The following is a 10,683-nucleotide window of genomic DNA, read 5'->3' as shown; positions in this document are numbered from 1 at the left end:
CAGCCATGGGACTGAGTTCAAAAGCGGTGAGGTACTATTACAGATATAAAAGGCCTTCGTTAGGCCCTACTTTTAGCACTCTGTTCAATTCTGATCACCTCACTACTGGAAAAAATGCACTAAATAGGGTGCAGAGGAGATTGACAAGGATGTTGCTTGGATTAGAGAGCATGCCTTACATTAATAGGTTGAGTAAACTTTGGAGCGATGGAAAATGAGAGGTGACCTGAGAGAGTTGTATAAGATGATGAGAGGCATTGATCGTCTGGATAGCCAGAGGTTTTTTCCCAGGGCTTAAAACATGCGGGGGCATAGTTTTAAGGTGCTTGGAAGTAGGTACAAGGGGGATACCAGAGGTAATTTTTTCGCACAGAGAGTGGTGGGTGCATGGAATGCACTGCCAGCGACGGTGGTAGAGGCGGATACAATCAGGGTCTTTTCAGACACTGTTAGGTACGTACGTGGAGCTTAGAATAATAGAGGTCTATGTGGTAGTCAAACTCTAGACAGTTTCAAGAGTAGGTTTTATGGTCAGCATGATATTGTGGGCCGAAGGGCCTGTAATATATTGCAGACTTCTGTTTCTATGTTTAGATATGAACTCCTCATCTTCTAACATGTCATGGATCAGGCATCCTGACTGACCAACAAATTTCCTGACTGTAAACACAAAGTACACTGCAGATGCTGTGGTCAAATCAAGACGTACAAAAATGCTGGATGAACTCAGCAGGTCGGGCAGCATCCGTTGAAAGAACGTTGACTGTTTCTTTCGACGGATGCTGCCCGACCTGCAGAGTTCATCCAGCTTTTCTGTACGTCTAAATTCTCTGACTGTATTCCCTCTGTATGAGAATAGGCTATTTTTGCCTTCAATCAACCTGTGTCTTGGCTCAATCTGTCCTGATTTTTGGTATTATTTCAAGCGCTGGTCATGCTCCACAACACAACAAAGTGAACTTGTTACTACATGTCGGATCCTGGACATTTTTTAATTACTGGGATCCCCTCCCACCCCCAGCTGATTGACAGTGATGAACCCATCGATGGCAATGACTATGAAGGGGTGGGCAGTAGTTATTCTCATTGGAATGGGGCACCTTTGTGATGTGCAAGCTACAAGTCACTTGTCATCAAGAACAAGGTGTTTCATATCGTTATTTACACAGAGAACTAAAGTTGACGGGAGGATTTCTTTTTGCCATACAGTACTAATTTACATTTCCACTGACTGGAAGGTAGACTCTTCATCCAAGAGTAACTGGACACTATATTTTTGTTCCGAGGTACTGATCCTCGGATTGACATGGCTGGAGGTATTGGAGTATAAAAGTATAAACTTTAACTATGAAGTCAGTTATTTGCTATGCATGTACTCAACTTAGTAGAATGAAATCTTAGGAATGTAGAAGACAATGGTGTGTTAATGAGAGGTAGCTAAAGAACTAAAGAAATGTAGATTAGAACATTGCTCAGTTCTGAGTTTATTATTTTCTATGCATGTATCGAATTTGGTAGGAGACCGAAGTCTTAAAAATGTAGAAGACAATGGTGTGTTAAAGAAAGGTAGCTAAGAGATGTAGATTAGAACATAATTAAGTCACATAATCCTAGGACTATTATTTGCTATGCATGTATCCAATTTGGTAGGAGACCGAAGTGTTAAAAATGTAGAAGACAATGGTGTGTTAATGAGAGGTAGCTAAGAGATGTAGATTAGAACATGATTAAGCCAATTGATAGGAACAAAAGGGACATGATGGACGTGCAGTACGTGCAATAGGCAACTAGAGATTGCTATAAAAACTGCTGTGTCCGAAGGTCGGGGGGCAATCAGCGACTAGCTCAATGACTGTCTCAGCTTTGATTTGCAGATTAAAGTTTAACCCTTCTTGAAGAATCTTCTGCGTCTCTTGGTCAATTGTGAGGCACGAAAAACCACGGCAGAGGTCGCAGTATTTGGGCATATTATAAGGGGACAATGCTGGCACTCTCACCCATGGCTGCCTCCTTACCCAGCAGACACCAAGAACAAGAAACCTGTCTATCCGCGATTCAAGGACCCAGCAATGCGCATGCGCCGGAGAAATGGCGTAGCCGACCGCTCTGAATCAGCCGTTAACTCCCCGTCACTCGGGTAAATCGTGGGGCTGAGAGAGACGGAAAGGACTGGGACTGTCCTGAGGTGCAGGACCAGTGGGGACGGAGCTCATAGTAATGTTCCTTCAATCGCGGTGCAGACGCCGGTAATTAAGTTACCACCCGCGGCCCCGCTCCTACCTGCGTCCGATCCCTGCGAGCCTCTCATCTACTGAGCGCATGCGCAATATCGCGTTCGGCTGTGACGCACACGCATGCGCATTTGTTTAAACAGGATTAAAAAAAAATCTGCAGATGTGGAAATCCAAAACAACACCCACAAAATGCTGGAGGAACTCAGGGGGGCAGAAAGCAACGATGGAGGGGAGAGAACAGTCGGCGTTTCAGACAGAGACCCTTCTTCAGAACCGGAAAGAAAGGGAGGGAGAAAGAATGTGGGGTGGAGGGGAGGTGATACATCAGATTAGTCGGGCGTGAAGTAAAGAGTTGGGAAAATTGATGAAAGAGATAAAGGACTGCAGAATAATCATGATGATGTTGATAATAATAAATAAATACATTATTGATCCCGAGTGGGGAATTCTTTCGTTACAGCAGCGACATTTAGAAACACAATTAGCAGTGTGCAGACATAACTAAAAATAAACCGGGAATAATAATATACACAATAATACTGCAACAATGCGCAATAATAATGTAAGAAATAAAAATGCAGAGACTGTTGATCTCTGAAGTGTGTTCTCCTGTCGCAGAAAGATGAACTGTTGAATATGCGTATTGTCGTTGATCCCAAAGATTTTCTGTAAAGGCGTCAAATGTTATGGGGAGAAGGCAGGAGAATGAGGTTGAGAAGGAAAATAAAAGATACTGGGACAGGTACACAATGAGGAAACTTTAGAGAGAGATCTGTCAAGCACAGACAAATGGGCCAGACTCAGACAGGGTTTTACTTGGAAGTTTCTGGCCTTAACTTATTTTTAATTCGTCTCAGAACAATTCTCAACAAAATCTTTATTAGGTGAATCTTAAGACAGATTGTTCTATAATTTTCGCAGTCATTAATTCCAGGAATTCTTGGCAGAGCTATAAGTACAGATTTCAAGCGATCATCAGGCAATACAGCAGACTCATATATGCCATTAAACAGTTCAAAAAGAATATCTATGCCCAGATCTTCTAGGGCTTGTAAACTGAGGTTTCCTCAAGTCCAGTGGCTTTACCACGTTTCATGCTTTTCATTGCTTTAGTTTTTTCTTCTTTGGTAATAGGTGGGCCAGAATTAGGGTGTTTAATATCTGGGGGTTACCCTCTATTATCCTCAGACAGCTGCTCTATAAACTGAATCCTCCTCCCACATACTTCATCTGGATCTGTCTGCTGATCTTATGCATCCTGTAGAGGAGGTTTTCTTAATTCCATAATTTCCTTAATTTTCTTGTCCATTTCTTTTCCGTTGTTAATATGGCCTTCTGCTTCATTGCATTTTTTTAAAAATTTATTTAATTGCGTTTTTAAGTAATTACAAGTGTGGAAAAAAATGTATATAACCCCTCCCCCTAACTTCCCTATATAAAAAAAAGAGAAAGTAAGAAAGAAAAAAAAAGAAAGAGTGCCTGGTTGTTGGAAGATCTCCACATGCTCCATGGAGTTCTTAATAACTTTAGTATATATATTTATTTCTTTCCCCAAGTAACCAATTGTTTCATCTTCAGAGCACCTATATATTTAGTCCTGTCTTTTGTAAATAAGGGCACCAAATTTTCAAAAATGTTTCATATTTATCTCTTAAATTATAAGTAATTTTCTCTAATGGAATACAGCCATAGATTTCTTTCTTCCAACAATCTATACTTAAATATGTATAAGTAACTGCAACAGCCTTTTTGGCTACTGCCAGTGCAATTTTTATGAATTCTTTCTGATATTTATTTAGTTTGAGTTTCGGTTTTATCCCTTCAATATCACCTAGTAAAAGTAATATTGGATTATGAGGAAGTTGTATTCCCGTAATTTGTTCCAGTAAAAGTCTTAAATTTGTCCAAAAAGGTTGAATTTTAGAACAAGACCATGTCGAATGTAAAAATGTACCAGTTTCTTGGTTACATCGGAAACACTGATCAGATAAACTTGGATTTAATTTATTTATTTTTTGAGGTGTAATATATAATTGATGTAGAAAATTATATTGCACTAATCTTAACCGAACATTTATTGTATTTGTCATACTATCAAGACATAGTCTTGACCAATTTGTTTCTTCAATTTTAATATTCAAATCACTTCCCCATTTTTGTCCTGACTTATGGACTCCTTGTTTAATTGCCTGTTTTTGAATCAAATTATACATACAAGATATAAATTTTTTAATATTTCCTTTTTGAATTAAAATTTCTATTTCATTAGATTTCGGCAATAACATTGTTTGACCTAGTTTTTCTCTTATATAAGCCCTTAGTTGAAAGTAACAAAAAAGAGTGTTATTTGATACTTTATATTTATTCTTTAATTGATCGAATGACATTAATATACCTCCTTCAAAACAATCTCCTATGTATCTATCCCTTTTTGAAACCAATTATATAAAAGTTGATTGTCCATTGTAAAAGGAATAAGTCTATTTTGAATTAAAGATCTCTTTGCTAATAAAGATTTTTTGGTCTCATCATCAACATTTATCTTATTCCATAAATCAATCAAATGTTTTAATATAGGAGATTCTTTCTTATCCCGTATCCATTTGGATTCCCATTTATATATAAAATCTTCTGGTACGTTTTCTCCTATTTTATCTAGTTCTATTCTAATCCATGCCGGTTTATCTTTCTCAAAAAAAGATGCAATAAATCTAAGTTGATTTGCTTTATAATAATTCTTAAAATTTGGAAGTTGTAACCCTCCTAGATCAAATTTCCATGTCAATTTTTCCAACGATATTCTTGATATCTTACCTTTCCAGAGAAACTTCCTCACATATTTGTTTAACTCTTGAAAAAACTTCTGGGGTAATTGTATTGGTAATGATTGAAATAAATATTGTAGTCTCGGGAATATATTCATTTTTATAGTATTTACTCTACCTACTAATGTTATTGGTAATGCCATCCATTTATCAAGATCTTCCTGAATTTTTTTCAAAAGTGGTGAATAATTTAATTTGTATAAGTTTTTTATATCATTATCAACTCTTATACCTAAATATTTTATACCATTTGCCGGCCATCTAAATTGAGGTTATTAATCGACATTGACTATAGTCTCCATTAGTAAGAGGTAAAATTTCACTTTTATCCCAATTTACTTTGTAACCTAATATTTTCCCATATTAGATAGATAGATAGATAGATACTTTATTCATCCCCATGGGGAAATTGAACTTTTTTTCCAATGTCCCATACACTTGTTGTAGCAAAACTAATTACATACAATACTTAACTCAGTCAAAAAATATGATATGCATCTAAATCACCATCTCAAAAAGCATTAATAATAGCTTTTAAAAAGTTCTTAAGTCCTGGCGGTAGAATTGTAAAGCCTAATGGCATTGGGGAGTATTGACCTCTTCATCCTGTCTGAGGAGCATTGCATCGATAGTAACCTGTCACTGAAACTGCTTCTCTGTCTCTGGATGGTGCTATGTAGAGGATGTTCAGAGTTATCCATAATTGACCGTAGCCTACTCAGCGCCCTTCGCTCAGCTACCGATGTTAAACTCTCCAGTACTTTGCCCACGACAGAGCCCGCCTTCCTTACCAGCTTATTAAGACGTGAGGCGTCCCTCTTCTTAATGCTTCCTCCCCAACACGCCACCACAAAGAAGAGGGCGCTCTCCACAACTGACCTATAGAACATCTTCAGCATCTCACTACAGACATTGAATGACGCCAACCTTCTTAGGAAGTACAGTCGACTCTGTGCCTTCCTGCACAAGGCATCTGTGTTGGCAGTCCAGTCTAGCTTCTCGTCTAACTGTACTCCCAGATACTTGTAGGTCTTAACCTGCTCCACACATTCTCCATTAATGATCACTGGCTCCATATGAGGCCTAGATCTCCTAAAGTCCACCACCATCTCCTTGGTCTTGGTGATATTGAGACGCAGGTAGTTTGAGTTGCACCATATCACAAAGTCCTGTATCAGTTTCCTATACTCCTCCTCCTGTCCATTCCTGACACACCCCACTATGGCCGTGTCATCAGCGAACTTCTGCACATGGCAGGACTCTGAGTTATATTGGAAGTCTGATGTGTACAGGGTGAACAGGACCGGAGAGAGTACGGTTCAATGCGGCGCCCCTGTGCTGCTGACCACCGTGTCAGACCTACAGTCTCCCAACCGCACATACTGAGGTCTATCTGTCAAGTAGTCCACTATCCAATCCACCATGTGAGAGTCTACTCCCATCTCCGTTAGTTTGTGCCTTAAGATCTTGGGCTGGATGGTGTTAAAGGCAATAGAGAAGTCAAGGAATGTAATCCTCACAGCACAACTGACCCCCTCTAGGTGAGAGAGTGATTTGTGCAGCAAATACGTGATAGCATCCTCCACTCCCACCTTCTCCTTATATGCAAACTGAAGAGGATCCTGGGCGTGCCTGGTTTGTGGCCTCAGATTCTGTATTATCAGCCGCTCCATGGTCTTCATCACGTGCGACGTCAAGGCAACAGGTCTGAAGTCATTCAACTCCTTTGGTTGTGGTTTCTTCGGTACCGGGACAATACAGGATGTCTTCCACTGTCTGGGTACTCTTCGCTGCTCCAGGCTCATGTTGAAGATGCGCTGTAGTGGTTCTCCCAGCTCAGTAGCACAGGCCCTCAGTAATCGTGGGGAAACTCCATCCGGTCCAGCCGCCTTGCTGGTACAGATCTTCCTCAGTTGACCTTCCACCTGTGCAGCCGTAATTCTGGGCGTGGGCAAGGTCTCCTGTGAGTGGCTATTTTCCTGTGAGGGAAGTAAGCCTGGTGTGGATTTCTGCGGTGAGGATGAGATTGAGCTGTCGAACCTGTTGAAGAAGTTGTTCAGCTGGTTCGCTTTCTCCACATCTCCACTTATGTTCGCCCTCCGCTTTGCACCGCATCCGGTGATGATCTTCTTCCCATCCCACACCTCCTTCATGCTTTTTTTCTGCAGCTTTTGTTCTAGCTTCCTCCTATACTGCACCTTTGCCCCCCTCATCTGTACTCTTAGTTCCTTCTGAACTCTTTTAAGCTCCAACCGATCACCATCTTTAAAGGCCCTCTTCTTCTGGTTTAGGAGGCCTTTGATGTGACTAGTGATCCAGGGCTTATTATTGGGATAGCAGCGAACAGTTCTAACAGGGACAATTGCATCCACACAAAAGTTAATATAGTCCGTTGTGCATTCAGTGACCTATAATCTTCTAATCTATAAGATAATTTACATAATGAATGTAATGGATCTGTTAAATAAAGAAGAACATCATCAGCAAATAAATTAATCTTGTATTCTTCCTGATTAACTCTGAAACCCTTAATATCTGGGTCCATTCTTATTAATTCAGCTAATGGCTCTATTGCCAACACAAACAAAGCAGGTGATAATGGACAACCTTGCCTAGTTGATCTTGTTAACTGAAATGGTGTCGAAATTTGACCATTTGTCACTACTTTAGCTTTGGGATTAGTATTTAAGGTTTTAATCCATTTTATAAATGATGTTCCTAATCCATATTTTTCCAATACCTTAAATAAAAAATCCCATTCCAATCTATCAAATGCTTTTTCTGTATCTAAAGCAACTGCCACACTCGTTTCCTCCCTCTTTTGCGCTAAATGGATTATACTAATTAACCGGGTTACATTATCTGCCGATTGTCTATTTTTGATAAATCCTGTTTGATCCATATGCACTAATTTTGATAAGCATTTAGATAATCTATTAGATAAGATTTTTGCTATTATTTTATAATCAGTATTTAATAAAGAAATAGGTCTATATGATGCTGGCTTTAAAAGATCTCTATCTTTTTTTGGCAATACTATTAAAATATCTGTCGAAAAAGATTCTGGAAGTCTATGCGTTCTTTCCGCTTGATGTATTAACTCCATAAAGGGAGAAATTAATAAATCTTTAAACATTTTATAAAATTCAGGCGGAAAACCATCTTCTCCTGGAGATTTATTACTTTGAAGTGATCCCAGAGCTTCTTCAACCTCCTTCACTGTAAAAGGCATACCTAATCCCTTCTGTTCTTCCGTATTTAATTTTGGAAGAGTTATTTGTGCTAAAAATCTTTCTATCTTAACATCATCGTTTTTTTGATTCTGATTTATACAACTCAGAATAAAAATTCTTAAAAGCCTCATTAATTTCTAGAGGCTTATAAGTAACTTTATTCACTGTTGTTCGGATTGCATTTATTGTTTTAGAAATCTGATCTGTTTTTAACTGGCATGCAAGGACCTTATGTGATCTTTCACCTAGTTCATAATATCTCTGTTTAGTTCTCATAATTGCTTTTTCTGTTCGATATGTCTGGAGTGTATTATATTTTAACTTCTTATTAATAAGTTGTCTTCGTTTTTCTTCTGTCATATTTCTTTGAGATTCTTTTTCTAATTTTATAATCTCTTTTTCCAATTGATCTATTTCTATCATATATTCCTTCTTAATTTTAGAAGTATAACTTATTATCTGACCTCTCAAATATGCCTTCATTGCTTCCCACAATATAAATTTATCATCAACTGAATGTAAATTTGTATCTAAAAAGAACTGAATCTGCTTTTTCATAAAATCACAAAAATCTTGACGTTTTAGTAGAATTGAGTTAAATCTCCATCTATAAATTGATTCCTCTTTATCTATCATTATCATTGTCATTATTAAAGGAGAGTGATCAGACAATATTCTTGCTTTATATTCCACATTTTCACTCTATCTTGAATATTCGTTGATAATAGGAAAAAATCTATCCTTGAGTATGTTTAATGTCTATTTGAATAAAATGAATAATCTCTTTCTTTTGGATTGATTCTTCTCTATATATCAATCAAATTTAAGTCTTTCATCAATGATAGAGTTAATTTTGCTACTTTTGATTTTGTAATAGCCTTTATTGATCTATCTAAAACTGGATCTAGACAAAAATTAAAATCTCCACCTATTAATATTTTATCATGTGCGTTAGCCAAATTCAAAAAGACCTCCTGTATAAATTTTACATCATTTTCATTTGGTGCATAAATATTCATAAGAGTACATAGTTTTGAAAAAATTTGACAATGTATAATTAAATATCTTCCTGCCGAATCAATTAATACATTTTGTATTTTAATTGGTAAATTTTTATTAACCAAAATTGCAACTCCTCTCGCCTTTGAGTTAAATGAAGCTGCAATAACATTTCCAACCCAGTCTCTTTGTAATTTCTGATGTTCTATGTCCGTTAAATGAGTTTCTTGTAGGAAAGCTATATCTATTTTCATTTTTTAAATATATGTTAAAATTCTTTTTCTTTTTACTGGTCCATTAAGCCCATTAACATTAAAACTTAAAAAAATTCAATAAATTAGTCATTGTTTTTAATTATGTTACTCCAATCTATAATAATACCTGATCTTTCAACTTTCGTGGTATCCTGGGAAATCTTTTTAGAAGTCTCCATGTTGCTATGTGTGTCCCCACCAATCATCCAGGCAAAAAAATAGAAGAAAAATAGAGTTTAAGGAAAAAAACAAAATACCCCCCTACTAATGTTGTGAAAGAAAAAAAAACACAACATTACCCCCCCTGTAATGCTTTTTGAGAGGGTGATTTTAGATGCATATCATATTTTTACTGAGTTAAGTATTGTATGTAATTAGTTTTGCTACAATAAGTGTATGGGACATTGGAAAAAATGTTGAATTTCCCCATGGGGATGAATAAAGTTTCTATCTATCTATCTATGATTACACACGTGAATCCCGTAGTAACCGATTCAAAGCTCCCCAGCCCCCCCGCAACGTAAAAAGTATATATATAAGAAAAGAAAAAACATATTATTCTCAATTAACATTTCTAAAATTTTACTTTTCTCCCTTGTATCATCCTTAAATGTCCATCAGTTCCATTCGCTATCTCTGTCTTCGTCTTTAACCATTACGTTTATAAATCTCTACGTTTAATTAGCGAATAGATGGAAGTTTTTGTACGAACACCTCCGCATCTCGATAATTGGGAAAAAATCTTTTTCCCTCTTCCAAAAAATTTATCAGTGTTGCTGGGTGACGCATTAAAAATTTGTAACCTTTTTCCCATAAGACTTCTTTTGCTGAATTAAATTCTTTCTCTTCAAAAGGTTATAACTTATATCAGGATAAAAAAGAACTGGTTTCTCTGCTATCATCAATGGACCCTTTCTTCTTTTGGCACCTTGGACAGCCACCCTCAGAATCTTTTCTTTATCCTGGTATCTTAAACATCTTATCAAAATTGATCACGGATTTTGATTATCTTGAGATCTTGGCCTTAAGGCTCTGTGCACCCTTTCAATCTCAATTGAAGTTTCTTCTCCCATTTCCAATTTTTTAGGGATCCATTTTTGAAAAAAAAAATTATTGGGTCTTCTCCTTCGGTACCTTC

This window comes from Hemitrygon akajei, unplaced genomic scaffold (assembly GCF_048418815.1).
Source record: "Hemitrygon akajei unplaced genomic scaffold, sHemAka1.3 Scf000037, whole genome shotgun sequence".
Classification (NCBI taxonomy): domain Eukaryota; kingdom Metazoa; phylum Chordata; class Chondrichthyes; order Myliobatiformes; family Dasyatidae; genus Hemitrygon; species Hemitrygon akajei.
Note: the sequence above shows the minus strand (reverse complement) of the source record.